The 14,347-nt window shown below is 34.1% G+C and overlaps 1 long non-coding RNA gene across 5 annotated transcripts in view; it reads left to right on the forward strand.

Moving 5' to 3' along the window:
• Positions 1-14,347, forward strand: part of LOC148601085 (uncharacterized) — a 31,356-nt gene that overhangs the window by 7,835 nt on the left and 9,174 nt on the right. For 2 of the 5 annotated variants that reach the window (XR_015917119.1, XR_015917121.1), the window contains exons 2-3: positions 1,711-1,883; positions 12,130-12,238. This is a non-coding gene — a long non-coding RNA (uncharacterized LOC148601085). Of the gene's footprint in view, positions 1-1,710; positions 1,884-3,876; positions 4,370-10,454; positions 11,936-12,129; positions 12,239-14,347 lie in introns of those variants that run through there. The other 3 variants (XR_015917117.1, XR_015917120.1, XR_015917118.1) reach the window with 3 other exon arrangements.

Genomic DNA, 14,347 nt, shown 5'->3' on the forward strand with positions numbered 1-14,347 from the left:
CACATGGCTACATGTATGGTGCATGGAAAGTGGTCAGTAATTTAAAGAGTGTAGTAAAGAGCTGAATTGTGCTTTATTTTAGACCACATATTACTTAAATTTTACTTTGGGCGCATGAAAACAAAAAGACGATGATTAAATCAGTACAGCAACATGATAATCCATTGGAAAATTGTTTTCATTCTGTTCAGATTTAATACAAAAAAAACTGGTCTAAAAAAAAAATAATCCCTGAAAGCATGGACCAAGTGCACCGGTAGGATAAGAGTATACCCTATTTTAAGATTTGGAGTAAAATCTCTGTATATTTAAACAGTCACATGTACAGAAAGATTTTAGAAATAATATCTTTTTGTCACTGAATGACAATTAATTCATATTCAGAAACAATCGATAAAAGTTAGGCAGTTTTAGAGGCTTCCAGTCTTTAATTAAATGCTAAACAAAAGGGGCATTGCTATGCTTAGTAATGGAATCCCTCCAATGTCATCCAAGATCTAAGATTTTTGAGTCCAAACAAATGTAAGTATGGTGAGTGGTAACTTACCATTTACTTTCGACACCTTATTTAAACTACAATCATGCGAGCTTTAAGCGGAAATTTTGGTTGTAACCTGATTTCAGATCACAATTTGGTGGTACAGTAATATATATAGTCACTTGAAAATAGTAAGCTCTTCTCATCCTTCATTGGCAGTTTTGTTCTCACTGGCATAGAAAGAACTATTGCTATATCGCTCACAAGCCACATAAATTCAATTGCTTTGGCAGTACGAGTTGATTCGTTGAAAGTTGTTGTGTCCTTCGACCGTCACGTTAGCGTTCAAACAAGGACGATATAAATAGGAATTGACATTTGCGTGACTAAGAATAAGGACGAAGAATCTTGGTCTAAAATCTACATGTACAGTATGAACGAATACTCAAATATTTCGGGTAAAAAAATAAATAAAATCAAATGTTGAAAACACATCAAACTCCAATGAAATCACATATAAGATCAGCTTTAACCTCTCACAAAATTGTTATACAATGTACATGTAGAACTGTCAGAAGAGCAGTTCAATGGCAGATTTAGAACAGTTCTCGGACACTTCTAGAGCCAGTTCTTCTGACAGTTCTAGCAGAGCCGACTCTACTAGAAAAGCTGGCTCTACTACTAGAACTGTTATCGTTGAGCGGGGTCTGCAAGAACTGTCAGAAGAGCTGGCTCTAGAACTGTTCTGTATGACACTTTTAGAACTGTCCTAGAGTCGGCTCTTCTGACAGTCCCCTGTTAGAACTGATCACACTGTAGGTTGGACTGGGACTACATTGTGTTGGTCTAAGGAGTCCCCTTGAGAGGTTAGAACTGATCACACTGTAGCATGGACTGGGACTACATTGTGTTGGTTTGAGGGTTGCGATTGATTGGTTGTTTAATGGACTTGGGTTTAATGTCCTATGGCAGATTTTGCATGCATTTCAGGACGAAAACGCTTTATCAATCAAACATACTCGGTTTTATGCTAGTCCGACACGCTGCATCAGGTGTCAGTTTCACAAAAAATCGCAAGTGTAAAATTGATCGTAAGTAATGGCGTCATAAACTAAAATAGCATTGTGACGTAATGATTTACGATAAATTTCACACTTACGACTTTTTGTGAAACCGCGCCAAAAAACAACAGCCCGCAGGTAACCTCATGTGGTTATAATATTCTTATTCAGAGCACACCAGTCATCTGTCTAGATAATACCTCGTGCTTGGCGGAGAAGCCACGGTGGAGAAGCAGTGACTACCCAATCGAAAGTCTTTGTGTGACTTGACCGGGGATAGGATCCACGCACGACATCCCCACAAGAGGCGACACTCTACCCTGAGACCACCGAAGCGTTTGAAGGTGAATTTGTATTCCATTATTCTGGAACAACTTCCATGTTAGTTCATTTCACAGGACCTTTTTGTCATCTACAGACTGTATGTTACTACATGTATCATATTTATGTACATGTACTTCGATACTTGCAAGTGTAATCATAAAGAACAAGAATAGCAGTCAGAGCCGCATTTTGATTTATCTTTGAGGCCTCAAATGATGTTGATTATTTTGGTATACATTTGTTTAGATTTTCCTCCTTATATTGAACTTCAATATCACGTCAGATTGGTGTTGTTTTACTTAAATAACTATAAAGTTATTTTTAAGATCATTTACATGTACATACATAGACATTAATTTCTTGTTCACTCACAAACAAAGTAAACAGTCAATTGGTCTCGGTATTAATTTTTTCCGCTGTATAAATAGTCCAATGTATTGTTTAAGTTCGGGATGTATATTACTTTATTTTTATTTTTCTTTGGTAAAGGTTTTTACCCCATGCCTTGGTCGCGTCTCTGTCCATGAACTTACAAGATTTAAAGCCCGGGGACATTTTTACTGCGGTTTCAGTTAATTTAGAAGTTTTATTTTTACGAAGTAGTTATTTAGTGGAACAGTTACACATTGGACTGTTATTTGAGTATCATTACGTAATATGTTTTCATGTTGGACCGTTTATTCAAGATCTTGCATTAGTTTAATGAACTTTTTGTCCTGTGTTTTAGTAGCAGTCTTCATAAAAATCAGACAGGGAATGATACATGCATGTTAAAAACAACTAACATTATTTTTATATCTATTTCAGTCACAGACCAAATGACTTTTCATTTCGTTTTTGCACTTTTGCAATAATTTTTTAAAAATTTTGTATGGAATTGTCACTCTGCAAGAGTTGTCATTCTTTGATTTGATTGATTATGAAAGAGTAATCAAGGGAACCAAGGTTATAGCGGTAATCAAAGGAATGTAATCCAGAGACAAAGACTAGACATGGAAAACAGACATACACAACAAAGAACATAAAGTAACTAAAATCATACATACAAATAACGAAAGCAAATTCGGACTCCACTAAAAACTGGGTTAATTAAGCGTCCTCTGCTTTTCTAGAAACACCCGCCGAGTTGCTCATAAAAAGTCAAGTACGGGATAGACGAAAAAGGAAGGGCAAACTATGACCCGTTGAATAAATCAGTTTTCATGGAGCAGATGGATACACCATAACGATCCACGAGTTCATGATGACGACCATAAAACTTCTATAGTGATGACTTCAATCTTGGTGCAATGGGAGCTTAAACAACCAAATACAGACATGTTAATAGAAAGAACTATGTTAGCAGTTACGTAAAAATATGTCATTTTGAAGACAGGAAAAGCGAAGTTTGTTTCGGTGGGTTTTTCTGCACCTTGAATCACTTCTACCATTTGCTGTGTCTTAATTTTGTGTGGATTGGTACTTTAAACAGTCCTCGAAAAAAAAGCTATGGAAGCCTATACTTATGTAACAATCGGTTAAAGTCATCAGACGTTTTACGGCTGATGTTCGATATGATGTGGTGTGTCCCATCGCAACCTTTATTGCATAATATTTCATAATGAGCATTTGTCATGTATCCGCTAAGCTTTTCATGTTTAGTAAAATCTCGTCTGATAGGCAAATCAACAAATGTGACCTTTAGGCAAATCAACAAATGTGACCTTGACGAATAAAGTCGTGACAAATGGGTAGCGTTTCTATAAAAATGTACGAACTATATTAGTAAGAAAACAACAAGACCTTGAAGTAAAAATATACATTGTCCTTTTCACACAGCGACAAGACACGCAAGTTATTCTTGATAATATAAATGGCCCGTGATCGGTGGATTTTGTGCAGAACGAATATATATCTTAAATTTTTGTTTTGTTTATATTTTCCCTCATGTATTTAACGAGCGTTTGGTAAGCAACTGAACGAGTTTCACTGCGGGATATGGTGATTTTAAAATGTTTTTTTTTCTTTTTTCAGGCTCTGGCACGACAACCTATATACAAAAGAAAAAAAAACAATTGTATTAATATGGCAAATTCCGATATGCTGTACTCGTATTTCAAATAGTAACCTATTATCAACAGCATTAGAATCAAATACATACATGTAGGACGATTTAGATCCAAACATTGATTATATATATAAAGTAATCAAAACCAAAACCATCGAAAATCTAAATATTTCACCAAAAAGTTTTACTATGTGCAACACAAGGAATGAAAACTTAATGGTATTTTGAAATATATTGCAAAATTACAAACTAAGACTGGTAATGTGGTCTGTAACTGCAAAAGTGAATTTGTTTTTTTAACATGCAAGAATCATCCCCAGTCTGATTTTTAAGACTGCTACCTACAATACACACTATGGTCTGTTTTTTTTTAAAATTTTTTTTATTTTATAATTTAACACATTTGATCTTCGATCGCCTTGCCAAACTCCTTCAATAAAATAGAATTGTTGCTGTTTACTACCATTTTGTTGACAGTAGCCGACATTATATTATATAAATATAATTTAGTTTTGAATTACACTCACGCACGTCTTTGATTTATCGTACCAGTTAGATATATCACTTTAGATAGAACGGTTCGATTTATTTCCCATAGGCGACTAAAGTGAAACTTTTGAAAAACTCACACCTTTAAAACAATGACGTAGCTATAAACTGACTTTTTTCTAATAATATCTTCATTTTTCTCTCTAAAATTGCGACTAAGGTCATAGCGAAACCGTCTTGATTCTTTGCTATTTTAGGCAGATAATGTTTGGGGTCAAAGTTCCCCCCTTTTTCTGCGAATGGCACATAAATCTTAAATATTCATAATATTTATATGAAATGGTTTTAAAAAAATATAATGCAATTTTTTGAAAGTATAATAATGTTAGAGCCTGGAATTTATAAAACATTTTGGGTATCAGCACAATTTGTCCAATCACAGTGTCCGGAAGTATTTACTTAGTAGGGTACACAAACTAAAATAATGAGAAGTCGTACCGTTCTGCCTCTAAGGGTCATACATGAAGATTATTGTTAGAGAGCTACTGTTTTTTTTTTTTTCATACAGTACATTTGTCTTTTCGAAATATCAACTACTTCGCAGTTTTTTTAAGCACGAAATACACCCGATGTTTGACTAATGCATTAATGCAGATGGCTCCAAAGGGAGATAATCCAACATCAAGTTATTTAACTATAACACCGTTTCAGATACGTGTAGAGGGTTATGTTTGTATTTTCTTAATCTACTAATTGGTGAGAATTTAATGTCCCCACCCTGAAATTATAAAGCTTTCTGTCACTAGCGATATCGTATCGCCCTGTCTGTCTTTCCACATTTCTTGTAAACGCAACGTAACCTCACTTTACATTGTAAAGGAATTTCGACAAAGTTTAATAGAAAGGCAAGCACCATACTTAGATATAAAAAAGACAAATGACCTCCTGAACGGCTCAAGGTATTTTAATGAAATATTATAGTAAGATTGATTACTGTATATACGTAAAGGATTTTTTTTGTCTGACAGATATGGGTCTGTTTAAAAGCCAGATAATTTAGTACTTGTGTGGGGAACACTTTCCATTCAATGGTACATGGGGGTATCGGGAATGAAGATGGGGATAGGTACATGTATATTGTATGGGGTGAGGATTTTGAATGGGGAGGATGGGGAAATTTATTTTAAAAGTATTACTGACATGAAAAATATGTTAAATTAAATAAAAAATATCAGTTTAAATGTTGAAGAATTTAAAAATATAAACTTTATATTGATGATATAAATAATTGATTAGAAATATGAAATGAGGATTCGATGGGAGATTTTTTAATGGGGAATAGGGAGTTCTCAATTGGGAATCGGAATTGGGACAATGAGGAATAGGGGAAGGTATATATTGTAAGTGGGAAGTTAATACCATCAAAGAGATGTATCTCAAGATAATCGTTGAAACTATATACGATTTGTGACGTCTTAAAAACGACTCTTCTTGGATCTACTATGTATCGTGAAATAGTTTTTGACTGGTTATAGTGTATTAGTTTCGGCGGGAAATTTCACCGCACTTTTCTTTGGTAGAACGCAACCAAATTTTGATGTTAAAACTTTCACTTGCACTCTTATTGTTGAAAACACTTTCTATGAGGCTTACTGAAGGATTTTCTATTAACACAATTTTGGGATTAAGAAATGCATGAATCTTCTGCCTGCTTTGGAAGCAGAGTTGTAATTTACATTTTTGAGTCTTGCTCGCAGTATTTCAACATGTAGTTTGTTTCTTAAATTTTATTAAACTTAACTGTATACAAAGCTATCCGGGTAGTTGCCTATCTTCACGTCTACCATTCCTAGATGTTCGCCAAATAATGAAAATAGGAACTGTCGTCCAAATTATAACACACACACACACACACACACACATGTTTTGGTGTAACACGTAATAGAGTTTTGAAATTCGTTGTATATTTCATGATTTATGCCAAATTTTGAAAAAAAACATTGATCTTTCCACCGGTTGTTGACATCAAAATAGTTGTATAAACTACAATCAAGTCTTCACGGTCGATTGGAGACCTCTTTTTGTCAGAATTACACAGTTTATTTAGTTACATTGCATGCATAGCAGACAGTATCTGACATTGTTTTGTGCGTTGGTAAACGTTCAGTCATAATACATGTAACGCTTATAGCTAGTTGTGCGTGTACTGCATTTTCTTGCATCACACTTTATACTATTGGAAATTGTACCCCAAAAAATGTTACTTTCCTCTTAATATCTTTGTAAATGCTCGGCCAAATTTGTCCTAAATTTACATGTAGTTGCCTGGTCTCTGCTTGGGATTTAAACCCCTCGTTATTTGTTGAACATGAATATTAGCATTTCATGTATACATGGTGGATAAGATATCTAATTGATTATTTTATTAATAAATTGTTTTATGTCCTGCAAGTTCGAAATGATGGGCCGGATTTTTATATATGCTGACTCACAGAAGCAACAACCCAGAGGTAGGGGTATAGCCTGACTCGGACAAATTATTTTGTTTCTGAGCCATGCAGTCAGTCGTCGCTCTATCTCTTATGTGAGTATATATGGCTGAGATGAAGTGACAACCAAGTTTCAGTTTTTCTTAGTCGAGATTTGAACCCACGATAACATGGAGTATCGTTGTACCAAGAACTAATGTTGTGTGTATGTATATCGTTCCTCTCAAGGAGGGAACTTAACCTCTGTCCATTCTTGGCAATAAAAATGGTTAAAATAGCTACAAAAAGCTCTCTAACGTATCGGCTATATTTGTATTTGTACATGTAACACATTGAAGAAAATCCAGATAAGGATGTCAACCTAACATACGTAAGATTGTAAGTGGGAAGTTAATACCATCAAAGAGATGTATCTCAAGATAATCGTTGAAACTATATACGATTTGTGACGTCTTAAAACGACTCTTCTTGGATCTACTATGTATCGTGAAATAGTTTTTGACTGGTTATAGTGTATTAGTTTCGGCGGGAAATTTCACCGCACTTTTCTTTGGTAGAACGCAACCAAATTTTGATGTTAAAACTTTCACTTGCACTCTTATTGTTGAAAACACTTTCTATGAGGCTTACTGAAGGATTTTCTATTAACACAATTTTGGGATTAAGAAATGCATGAATCTTCTGCCTGCTTTGGAAGCAGAGTTGTAATTTACATTTTTGAGTCTTGCTCGCAGTATTTCAACATGTAGTTTGTTTCTTAAATTTTATTAAACTTAACTGTATACAAAGCTATCCGGGTAGTTGCCTATCTTCACGTCTACCATTCCTAGATGTTCGCCAAATAATGAAAATAGGAACTGTCGTCCAAATTATAACACACACACACACACACACACACACACACACACATGTTTTGGTGTAACACGTAATAGAGTTTTGAAATTCGTTGTATATTTCATGATTTATGCCAAATTTCGAAAAAAAACATTGATCTTTCCACCGGTTGTTGACATCAAAATAGTTGTATAAACTACAATCAAGTCTTCACGGTCGATTGGAGACCTCTTTTTGTCAGAATTACAGTTTATTTAGTTACATTGCATGCATAGCAGACAGTATCTGACATTGTTTTGTGCGTTGGTAAACGTTCAGTCATAATACATGTAACGCTTATAGCTAGTTGTGCGTGTACTGCATTTTCTTGCATCACACTTTATACTATTGGAAATTGTACCCCAAAAAATGTTACTTTCCTCTTAATATCTTTGTAAATGCTCGGCCAAATTTGTCCTAAATTTACATGTAGTTGCCTGGTCTCTGCTTGGGATTTAAACCCCTCGTTATTTGTTGAACATGAATATTAGCATTTCATGTATACATGGTGGATAAGATATCTAATTGATTATTTTATTAATAAATTGTTTTATGTCCTGCAAGTTCGAAATGATGGGCCGGATTTTTATATATGCTGACTCACAGAAGCAACAACCCAGAGGTAGGGGTATAGCCTGACTCGGACAAATTATTTTGTTTCTGAGCCATGCAGTCAGTCGTCGCTCTATCTCTTATGTGAGTATATATGGCTGAGATGAAGTGACAACCAAGTTTCAGTTTTTCTTAGTCGAGATTTGAACCCACGATAACATGGAGTATCGTTGTACCAAGAACTAATATTGTGTGTATGTATATCGTTCCTCTCAAGGAGGGAACTTAACCTCTGTCCATTCTTGGCAATAAAAATGGTTAAAATAGCTACAAAAAGCTCTCTAACGTATCGGCTATATTTGTATTTGTACATGTAACACATTGAAGAAAATCCAGATAAGGATGTCAACCTAACATACGTAAGATGGTGCGAAATGTACATGCATGATTTGAAATCTGTGAATATATGCCAAATGATGTAAATGTTTTTTGATCAATCAGCCAATCAATTATTCGATCGATCAATCAATTCTTAAACTGGTTCTGAAAAAGTATGTCTAAGTGTTTGACGCGTTCTGTCGTTTATTTTACTGATGAAACTAACTAAAATACATAATATCAACATGTATAGATCCTCCTATTTAATTCTGAGTTGTTGTTCAATATGTATTTGCTCAATGCTGTTATTTGACCTGGAAAAACCAGGAAGTAGGTAGTAATTTGTATACCCTCGGGAGGAAACAAATAGCAATAACATCTACTCATCCTTTAAAGAGTCTTCTATCACAAATAAATCACTGTTGAAATGCAAACACATGCGCGTATATCTTTCAATTTTGTTTTTATTTTTGGTTGCTTTCATACACAGAAGCATAATTATACATGAACATATATTTTGATATTGTGTCCTTTTTAAAACTGTTACAAGACAATTATTCATTTTTATATGTTTTATTGATCTGTTCTGAAAAGTATGTCCTTGATTTTCTACACTTAATGAAAATGATGATGATCGGAGAACCGGATTAGGATCATTCAATGAATAAGTTGGCCTTGAACATTCCCTTGAACTGGCTAATGAACAAAACAGTCATTGGTAACTGATTTGGCGATTACGAAGATCATTCACGTCCTTTTCCGTGTATTGACCTGACTTTTAGTATTTTACGAAAGGTAAATGAAGCGTTGGACATCACTTGTTTGAATTAATTTGGCGTTGAGGGAACTCCCCGTCTGGCCTTGAACGTTCGTTATCCTTTTTTGTCTATTATTCTTTTTCTCCAAGGTTATATTAAGACAGCAACATATACATAATTCAAAAGTTAGTCCAAATCACACTGTATGACGTCAGAAATGGTGCGTATATTTACTTCTTTGAATTTGCGCATCTACATGGCTTAGATACATGTATGTTGTAAGCTGAAGGTGGACAGTAGTTTGATTACAGTTTTATTGTGGTGTAGATTGCGGACGTTCACCCAACATCTAATTGTACCTTTTTGAACTATTTAGATCGCACGTAGCCGAGGTATTACTTTCAAAGTGAAAACCGCTGTAGAAATAATCCGTTCCAGAAATTAAATCGTGATATTTTTTTTATAATTGCGGAATTTTACTTTAATATTTGGATTTTTACTTGGGCAAATACATGTAACCTTACATAGCTTTGGTTCTTGTGTTTTTCTTTGATTGTTGTAATCGTCCGTGTGAGACTCGTAAGGCAGTCAAGTATGTTTAAAAAACTATCATCGACGTAGTTTCTTCAATATATGTATTTTTTAAGTAACAGTGGTAAAATTGAATGACTAGACTATAGACCTTATTGTACCTCATGAAAAGATTTTACAAGCAAATGAAATTGCAGTCAATATACATGTAGTTTTGTCATGCCCTTCTGCATTTTTGATTACTTAAATATGATTTAAGTAAACTAAACTAAAGTGGTGTATACACAAACATATATTAAAAAATTGAACGCATAAAAGTTATGTAAGCCAACATAATTACACGTGTAGTGATGCATTAAAAAGAATTAATCAATCGAAATTTCATTTTCAATAACAAATGTGAGAGAAGTCTTAATAATTTTTTAGATATGAACAAAAACATTTTTAAGTATCTGCTTATTTGTTTTCATGAAGGCGAATTTTAATGTGCGCTGAAGCATCACAAAAAGAGCATACGTAGGAAACAGTACATGACACTCCGCAAAACGCAAGTACTAGTTTTTAACCATTACCCTAATTGCTACAGGATTGTCCATCAAACTCACACACACACCCACAGAAAGAAAGAGTGCGCATTGAGAATAGTATTCATTGTGAATTCGATGTGGCACAGGACCATAATGCTGAATCATGCTTTGTAAATGATTGTGCCATTTAAACTACAGTATATTCCTATTTGACAATTGTCTTGAAGTTTTGTTATGTGGTTATTAACTTTTTGACGTTGTCATCAGTCCATGGACTTTTTACTTACACAACAAAAACAGATTATTATGCTAGCGACCGAAGCGGCCATGTCCTATTCAATAGTCATATAAAACATCAGTGTGACGTCGGGGCATTCAACAGTAATACAGTCAAGGTCACAGGAAAATAACAACTCATATTTTTGATGTTAAAGGTAAATGACTCTTGTCATATCTGTATCGAAACAAGGAATTCGCATCAGGACAGGGGCAGAGCCATCATTCTCTCATTTTGCCTACATAATGCAAAAAAAAAAAATACAAAAATACAAAAATACAAAATTTTTCAACATAAGGGTTGATTGCAACCCTTGACCCCCCCCCACCACGCCTACCTCTGAAGCAGATCAACTTTGATGGTGTTTTTCCATGAAACTTGAGATAAAGATTATATGATGACATTACGATTTTTATGCAATCTTATTATATTTTCATTCAGACATCTATAAAAACAAACAACCAAAAAAAAAAAAAAAACCAAAACAAATCAAAACAAATCAACAAAACAAAACAAAACAACAATAAATTATAGCGTCAGTGTGTTACAAAACGGTTTTACTTTATAAATTGTACCTAGAGTATAGTAATACTTAGGAAAAACCAAGATAATTTATTTCTTAATTTTGTTCTTTGTTTTTGTTTATTTGTTTTGTTTGTTGTTTGTTGTTTTGTTTTGTTTTGTTTTGTTTTTGTTTTTTGTTTCCTTCTCTTCAGCTGAGTTTTGAAAGCTATAATTTTGATTTTCACAACACGTTTTATTATATGTGTGAATAACAAGGTTTCGAAAGACATATTTGTTAACTAATACACTTTCGACAATAATAAGTAGAGACAAACCACCGAATCGTTAATAACAGGATAAATTTGATACATCAAAAGACAAGAACCAGGAAGCAGAGATGGTTACATAACAAAGATTAAATGATATTAAGGAAAACAAGTCACAAAATGAGGTGCTCCCTAGTTATACGTAGGAATTTCATGCGCCTCAAGGGCACCCGTCACATCGTGGGTGAGTAAAATCTCTCTCTCGTGGGTTCTCGACACATTCTGTCAATTCGGAGCCATCTAAACATGAAAATGAGACACTGAAAAAAAGTTTGGAGATGACAGACAGGAAGAGCCGTTTACCCCACGACCATACCATAGGTGGATACAGGCATTCTTTTTAAATTGAAAATTATTTAAAATATTTGATTATGTTTTTTACACGGGACATGTACTTATATTATAGTTAATAACTATCAAGTAGATCTGTTACTTAGTACATTTTATATTATAGTTGACACTAGTAAATGTTAATAAATGTAAATTTTCACATTTTTCTTGGGTACACATTTCAGGCCGTTGACCCCCTTTTTGTACCTTTTGGGTTCCGCGACTGACCGATGACACTACACTTGTAACACATGCAGTACTTGAAAGTTGAAGAAGGAAGTCAAAAGTAGTGAGGTAAGAACGAAATTATAATTAAACTTACGATATTTAATGTACATGCATAATACGAAATTTAAATCATTGCATGCAATAAATATGTAATAATATCAAAAAGTAAATTTATATTAAAAAAAGGCCGACCTTGATAAAGAATAAGACAAAGCAAAAGAAAAATCCTCGCGTCATTTTGATTGAATAAGTGAATAGCAACTGGAGCTTAGCGTTCTTATTCCTGAGAATACGTGCACTTAAAAGTTATTCGGGCAGTGAACTCCGAATGGTGTGGTGATCGACCTTGCGACACACACACGAAGCATTGACCCACTCGTTAATGTACGTCATGTTACATTGAACAAGATATGACGAATGGGTACTCACTGTAAGTCGTAAACGATGCCAATAAACGTAGACCGACAGACGCTAACACAATTTAGTTTCGTTAGCCTCATATTTTGTTTTAAAGGATTGCACTTTCAATTTGTTCAAAATGTTAATTTTTGTCTTGGTTTCTTCCGAACAACAGTTCAAGGTTTGAACTTGAAATACGAAGAAGACATTATTGTGTGTGTGTGTGTGTGTTTGTGTGTCCTTAATGTTTGTGATTACATCAATGCTTTAAAGTAATATATGCTTTTAATTTGATAAACAGTTATAAATAATGAATAAATAAGAAGAATTTAGTTAATATATTTTCACCGTTAATATGATATAAAGGACGGAATTTTTTGTGCTCAGGGAACAATTAAATTGATGATGTCTGTATCAACGGGAATATACGAGACTTGCTAAAACATCCGTTGACGCCCCGTCCCTACTAAACTTGAATTTGTAACCAAATTATTTGTCCATCGAAAAGTTTCTTTTAAACAATTGTTGGCCACAAGCATGAATTGCTTTTTCTTCATTGGTCGAACTGTACAACTCTAAATAGTACATTTATTTCTTTATTTTAATCAAAAGAGATGATAGCTACAGCGTGAATTTTTTTAGTGCACAAAGCTCTATATTCTAGGAGAAAATTCCAATCACGACGGAAGCCGCTATTTCTTTAACCACGAATCAGTATGAAAAACACTTAATTTGTCTATGTCTATGATGGGTAATTTTATATCAGTTTTGTTCATTTTCGTACGGAACCTTCCCGCTTACGTCGATACTTTTTGAAGTATTTATTTTTATACTAAAATTAATCATGCTATTTCCGGATAGTTGTCCTCCAATTTCGAACCTTTTCTGATGCAAATTTATGCATATGCATTTTTACTTGTGATGTAGGTACATGTGTTCAGATGTTAATGACCGAAAGGTCGGAATGAGAATGTTTCGCATACAATGTAAAATGCAACGGTATCTCTACAAGGTCAGCGCCCATGGCATATCTTAAGTACAAGTATCGTGTTGGAATTGTTACAACTGAGAAAAGAACAGATATGGTGAAATGCAACAATTGCATCCGGGTGTTACCTAAATCAAAAATAGAAAACACTTCCAGAGATCAATTTAATGTCTTCAATAAATGTAAACACACAACAGTCTCCGGGACAAGTTTGCAATTCCGGTGAGTGCAAAAACGGTCTTCGCCATTTTAAGTCGCAGCGCAAAAACATTTGTCAGAGATGATACACTAACATCTTAGTACAAAAATGACGTAAGTTACATTCCTCAAAGGAAATTCTTGTGTGAATTATTTCCTTAAGAAAATAAATTTTCTTTTGAGGAAATTTCAATTGAGTAAATTTCCTTAAGGATTTGTTTTTCCTTTAAGGAAATTCTTGTTTTGAAATATTCTTAAAGGAAATGATATTTCCTTAAAGGAAATGAAATTTCCTCCAAGGAAAACAGCATTTCCTCAGAGAAATCCATTTTTAAATGCTTACTGTGCTTAAATGCTAAGCATTGTAAGAATGTAACTTATGTCAAATGTTTACTAGAATATTGGTACATCATCTCACATTTTTTTTCATTGCAGCTTAAAATGGCGAAGACCGTTTTTGCACTCATCGAACTGTTACACCTTTAAGTAAGCTGTGAAAGGCTTCGACAACAAAACTTATATAATCCACGGTAACAGAACGATGACAATTCTTCTAAACCACCTACCCCCCCCCCCCCCCATCACATGTA

The sequence above is a fragment of the Perna viridis genome, chromosome 12, assembly GCF_037379345.1.
Source record: "Perna viridis isolate PV_CMFRI_1.1 ecotype Kerala chromosome 12, ASM3737934v1, whole genome shotgun sequence".
NCBI classification, from domain to species: domain Eukaryota; kingdom Metazoa; phylum Mollusca; class Bivalvia; order Mytilida; family Mytilidae; genus Perna; species Perna viridis.